We start from the raw sequence: 6,000 nt of genomic DNA, 5'->3' as shown, positions 1-6,000 counted from the left end.
AACGAAACTTCAGACCGGGACACCGGGGACACAAATGACGTGTTACGTCTGTTATAACGTAATAGAGGCAACAATCTTGACAGGGCCTTTTGAGGGCGAGGCTTTCTTATTCCACGCATTCTCATGATTCCAATGGATCTGCCTTTTCAACCTAAAAGATTGCAATTCCCAATTTGATTAGCATATTTAGTTTTCAGTCCAGAACCACTAAAGCTATTATGTAAATATCAAAAATATTTATGTTGTCTGAGCAATAATTTTTAGTTTTTATTTCAAAATAGAAAATTACCTGACAATTTTAGAATTATATCTATCTATATATATAAAAATAAGTTGTCTGTCTGTGGATCAGGTGACGTCATGTTTCTGTGTCGACTGCGTCATGAAGTTAGTTGTCGTCATTTTTGCTATGACGGTGACGTCATTAAAGATATTTAAGACATATATTTTCACGTAGAAATCTATTAATGTTTAAGTTTAAAATGACTGATGAACTTACAATGGCAAAAGCCGATGAAGATGCTCAAAGAGTCTATGCCAAAAAACTTGCTGCTGATAGAGAAAGTCAGAAAGAAAGCGTGCCGAGGAATCAAAAGAACAGCAAGGAAACAGGCTTGAGGCTAAAGAACGCAAAACCGCACAGTTAGATGAAGATCCACCTGGACAGCGAGAGTCGAAACATATCAAAACTGAAAATGATAGCGATGATGATTGGGTTTGGGATCTTGACTTGGATCAGGTCATCAATGCCTACCAGATTTTAGTTAAAAAAACAAAGGTTCGGCGATATGTATTTCATAGTGAAGCTGAAAAATAAAGAAGAAAAAGAAAACTGAAAAAAGAAAAATGTAAAAAACTAAAAAATACTAAAAAGAAAAAACACTCAAAGAGATATAACAGACCGGGACACAAATGACGACCGGGACAGAGGGAATATAAATAACGACCGGGACACTCAAGGAGAAATTACAGACTGGGAAACCGGGACACAAATGACGACCGGGACACAGGCAATATAAATGACGACCAGGACAACAATGGCAACACCCAAGGAAGCTGCTCAAAACGGATGTATTCACGCCGAAGTAGCTGAGTTGGTAAAGCGTTATGTTTCAGGTTCTAGGTCCGAGAGGCTCCAGGTTTGAACCTTGGCTTTAGCATTAATACAAAAGAAGAAAAAAACTAAAAAAGGTAAAAACTACAAAAAAACTAAAAAGAATAAATATATATATATTTATATATATCATCTTTTCCACAAAAATAATAATTTAGTGCTTCTGCTTAAAAACAGCAATCGAATTGATGCCTTCTTATGCGCAACTATCAACAAAGTGGCAATCGTTGTGGTCGGTGATCAGTTCTTACCTCGAGATAATATTCTTTATAGGCGAAACAATCAGTTGACAAGAATTGCTTAAACTCATCGATGCTACGATGCCCTACAATATCCTGACGAATATAAATGACGCCCGGGACAATCAAATAGAAATCACAGACTGGGACACCGGGACACAAATGACGACGGGGACACAGGGAATATAAATGACGACCCGGAAACAGGGACACAACTACAACGGGGACGCCGGGGGGCACAGGGGGATATATAAATGACGACGGCAACAAAGGAAATGGTCGATTAGCAATCACCATCAACAAAGCTCAAGGGCAATCAATAGAATCATGAGGTATAGATCTGAATACGGATTGTTTTCCCATGGACCATTATGCTTTGCATGTTCAAGAGTCGGTAAACCTGACAATCTATTTATATGCACAGACGATGGGACAGCAAAGAATGTTGTATATTCGCAAGTTTTACGTAGTTAAAAACATATATATATATATCTATACTAGCTGTTAGGGTGGCGCTTCGCGCCACCCCAACACCTAGTTGGTGGGGGCGCTTCGCGCCCCCCCCCCAAGCCCCCCCGCGCGCGTAAGTCGTTACGCGCCATATTAGTTACGCGCCATTGTAGTTGTGTCCCTATATCCCACCTGTGAATATAGATATATATATATATATATATATATATATATATATATATATATATATATATATATATATATATATATATATATATATATATATATATATATATATATATTATATATATATATATATATATATATATATATATATATATATATATGTTTTTAACTATGTAAAACTTGCGAATATACAACATTCTTTGCTGTCCCATTGTCTGTGCATATAAATAGATTGTCAGGTTTACCGACTCTTGACATTGCAACATATAATGGTCCATGGGAAAACAATCCGTATTCAGATCTATACCTCATGATTCTAATGATTGCCCTTGAGCTTTGTTGATGGTGATTGCTAATCGACCATTCCCTGAGTCGCCATCGTCATTTATATATCCCCCTGTGCACCCCGGCGTCCCCTTTGTAGTTATGTCCCTGTGTCCCGGTCGTCATTTATATTCCCTGTGTCCCGGTCGTCATTTGTATCCCGGTGTCCCGGTCTGTATATACATTCGTTTTTTTGTTTTGTTTTTCTCCTTTATTTTTTTCCTTTTTTCTTTTTTTTCTTTTTTAGTTTATTTAGATTTTTAGATTTTTTAGTTTTTTTTATTAGTTTTTAGTTTTTTTGTAGTTTTTACCATTTTTTTAGTTTTTTTAGTTTTTTTTTTTACTTATGTCCTGGTCGTCATTTATACTCCCTGTGTCCCGGTCGTCATTTGTGTCTCGGTGCTTTGTTGATTGCTAATTTATATTATATTTATATTTATATTTTTTATATTTATTAATATTTTTTTAGTTTTCTTTTTCTCTTATTTTTCAGTTTTTTCCTTTTTTTTAGTTTTTTCTTTTTTAGTTTTTAGTTTTTTTTTTGTTTTTTACCTTTTTTTAGTTTTTTTTAGTTTTTTTAGTTTTTTAGCTTTTTTAGTTTTTTTATTAGATTTTAGTTTTTTTTTAGTTTTTGCCTTTTTTTAGTTTTTTCAGTTTTTTTTAGTTTTTAGTTTTTTACCTTTTTTTAGTTTTTTTGTAGTTTTTACCTTTTTTAGTTTTTTTTCTTCTTTTGTATTAGTGTGAAATAATTCAGACGTCATATGCGGACAAACACGACGTCACTCGACAGACAGACAGACAGACATAACCCACAAACAACTTATTTTTATATATATTTATTCATATTTTTTTAGTTTTCTTTTTCTCTTTTATTTTTCAGTTTTTTCATTTTTTTTAGTTTTTTTCTTTTTTAGTTTTTAGTTTTTTTTAGTTTTTTACCTTTTTTTAGTTTTTTTTAGTTTTTTTAGTTTTTTAGCTTTTTTAGTTTTTTTATTAGTTTTTATTTTTTTTTGTAGTTTTTGCCTTTTTTTATTTTTTTCAGTTTTTTTTAGTTATTAGATTTTTACCTTTTTTTAGTTTTTTTTAGTTTTTTAGCTTTTTTAGTTTTTTTTTCTTTTTAGTTTTTTTTGTAGTTTTTACCTTTTTTTAGTTTTTTTCTTCTTTTGTATTAGTGTGAAATAATTCAGACGTCATATGCGAACAAACATGACGTCACCTGATCCATCCACAGATCCACACACAGACAACTTATTTTTATATATATAGATATATAAAAATAAGTTGTCTGTGGATCTGTGGATCGTGGATCAGGTGACGTCATGTTTCGGCTGACGTCATGAAATTAGTTGCCATCATTTTTGCTTTGAAGGTGACGTCATTCAAGTTATATAAGACATATGTTCGCGTAGAATTCTATTAATGTTTAAGTTTACAATGACTGATGAAGATGCTCAAAGAGTCTATGCCAAAAAACTTGCTGCTGATAGAGAAAGTCAGAAAAGAAAGCGTGCCGAGGAATCAAAAGAACAGCAAGGAAACAGGCTTGAGGCTAAAGAACGCACAACCGCGCAGTTAGATGAAGATCCACCTGGACAGCGAGAGTCAAAACATATTAAAACTGAAAATGATAGCGATGATGATTGGGTTTGGGATTTTGACTTGGATAAGGTCATCAATGACTACCAGATTTTAGTCAAAAAAACAAAGGTTCGGCGATATGTATTTCAGAGTGAAGCTGAAAAATAAAGAAGAAAAAGAAAACTGAAAAAAGAAAAAAGAGAAATTACAGACTGGGATACCGGGACACAAATGACGACCGGGACACAGGGAACATAAATGACGACCAGGACACAGGTATTTAAGAATATCGTTCAAAGACAAATTTTTAATTGTAAGAAGACCGTTGAAAGAGAAATTTCTAATTGTAAAATGACTGAATAACCTACAATGGCAACGGTACCACCATCGAAGTAGATAACCAGTGGGTTTACAGCCAACCTACCATCTTCAAAGATACCACGATAGGAAGACTCTACACCGTTCACCCCAATCAACATGAATGCTTCTTTCTACGCCTGCTTTTGGTGAATGTACCCGGTCCGACATCCTTTGAGTATTTGAGAACTGTAAACCGTACTATACATGACACTTACCGTAGTGCATGCCAAGCTCTGAATTTATTGGAGAATGACCAACACTGGGATAACTGCATCAATGACGCGTGCGAAACGTCAACCCCAAGTCAAATTCGTACACTTGCTCTCCATCAGCTCCTACAGAGTTATGGGAAAAATATAAGTCAAAAATGTCCGAAGATATACTCCATCGAAAACAGTTAGAGACGTCAGAAATGACTTTTGATTTTACATCAGAAATTTATAACGACACTTTAGTTATTATAGAAGATTTGTGCGTACGTATGGCAAACAAACCTCTTCAGGATTTGGGAATGCCTTCACCTAACCGTATCGCTGCTGTTTCGACATGTGTAGAATTGGATCGTGAACAAAGTTACAGTACGAGTGATCTATTGTCGTATGTACAAAATAACATTTACAAGTTAACGTCGGAACAAAAAGACATTTATGATACGATAGACTCAATTTCAGGACGTATACAACTACCTGCTGATTTCTGTAGTTTAGTGACGTCCGAAAATGAATTGATTGAAAAAGTATTTCCGAATATTCTAAAAAATTATAAAAATAATAAATGGCTAAGTGAAAGAGCGATTCTCGCACCCAAAAATATAGACGTCCACGAAATCAACAATATTGTTTTGACCAAGATTCGAGACCAGGCAGTCCTTTGCAAGTCAGTCGACACAGTTTTGGAACCAAATGAAGCGGTTAATTATCCATCTGAATTTTTAAATTCCATATATCTTTCAGGGTTTCCACCACAAGTGCTACAACTAAAAATAGGCGACCCACCAAAGCTTTGCAATGGCACGCGACTTGCCGTAAAAAAAACAATGGAAAGCCTAATAAAGGCGACAATCTTGACAGGGCATTTTGAGGGTAAGGCTGTTCTTATTCCTCGCATTCCCATGATTCCAACGGATCTGCCTTTTCAATTTAAAAGATTGCAATTCCCAATTCGATTAGCATTTGCAATCACCATTAACAAAGCTCAAGGTCAATCATTAGAAAAATGTGGTATAGATCTTAATACTGATTGTTTTTCCCATGGACAATTGTACGTTGCATGTTCGAGGGTCGGTAAACCTGACAATATATTTATATGCAGCGACAATTGGACAGCGAAGAATGTTTTATATTCGCAAGTTTTACGCAGTTAATTTGTATTGTATCCATCTATCTATCTATCTATATAAAAACGAGTTGTGTGTATGCATGTTTGTTTGTTTGTAAAAAGAGCGTTTGCATATGACGTCATTATTAGTGCATACGGCTTTGTATATGCACAGACAATGGGAAAGCCAAGAATGTTGTATATTCGCAATTTTTACGTAGTTTAACTCCTGCAGACGAAATGAATGCTTGCCTGAAAAATTCTAATTTATGGGCACACGTAAAAATATTAAAATTAACTACAAATATGCGTGTCCGATTGCAAAACGATGATTCTGGTCAAACATTTTCAGATCAATTGCTGGCAATTGGAAACGGAAAGCTTCCAGTAGTGGGAAAGCCAAAAATGTTGTATATTCGCAATTTTTACGTA

At 34.6% G+C, this 6,000-nt stretch overlaps 1 protein-coding gene and 1 long non-coding RNA gene across 3 annotated transcripts in view; one reads left to right on the top strand and one right to left on the bottom strand.

Annotated features, from left to right (window-relative positions):
* LOC136033087 (uncharacterized) overlaps positions 1 to 5,465 on the bottom strand; it is a 76,444-nt gene extending 70,979 nt beyond the window's left edge. The window contains exon 1 of the long non-coding RNA XR_010618848.1: positions 3,454 to 5,465. This is a non-coding gene — a long non-coding RNA (uncharacterized LOC136033087). The remainder of the gene's footprint in view (positions 1 to 3,453) is intronic.
* The window catches only part of LOC136033086 (farnesyl pyrophosphate synthase-like), a 125,968-nt gene that overhangs the window by 100,199 nt on the left and 19,769 nt on the right, over positions 1 to 6,000 (top strand). The window lies entirely within an intron of this gene.

Source organism: Artemia franciscana, chromosome 11, assembly GCF_032884065.1.
Source record: "Artemia franciscana chromosome 11, ASM3288406v1, whole genome shotgun sequence".
In the NCBI taxonomy this organism is placed as follows: domain Eukaryota; kingdom Metazoa; phylum Arthropoda; class Branchiopoda; order Anostraca; family Artemiidae; genus Artemia; species Artemia franciscana.
Note: the sequence above shows the minus strand (reverse complement) of the source record. Positions and strands in the feature narration are given on the sequence as shown.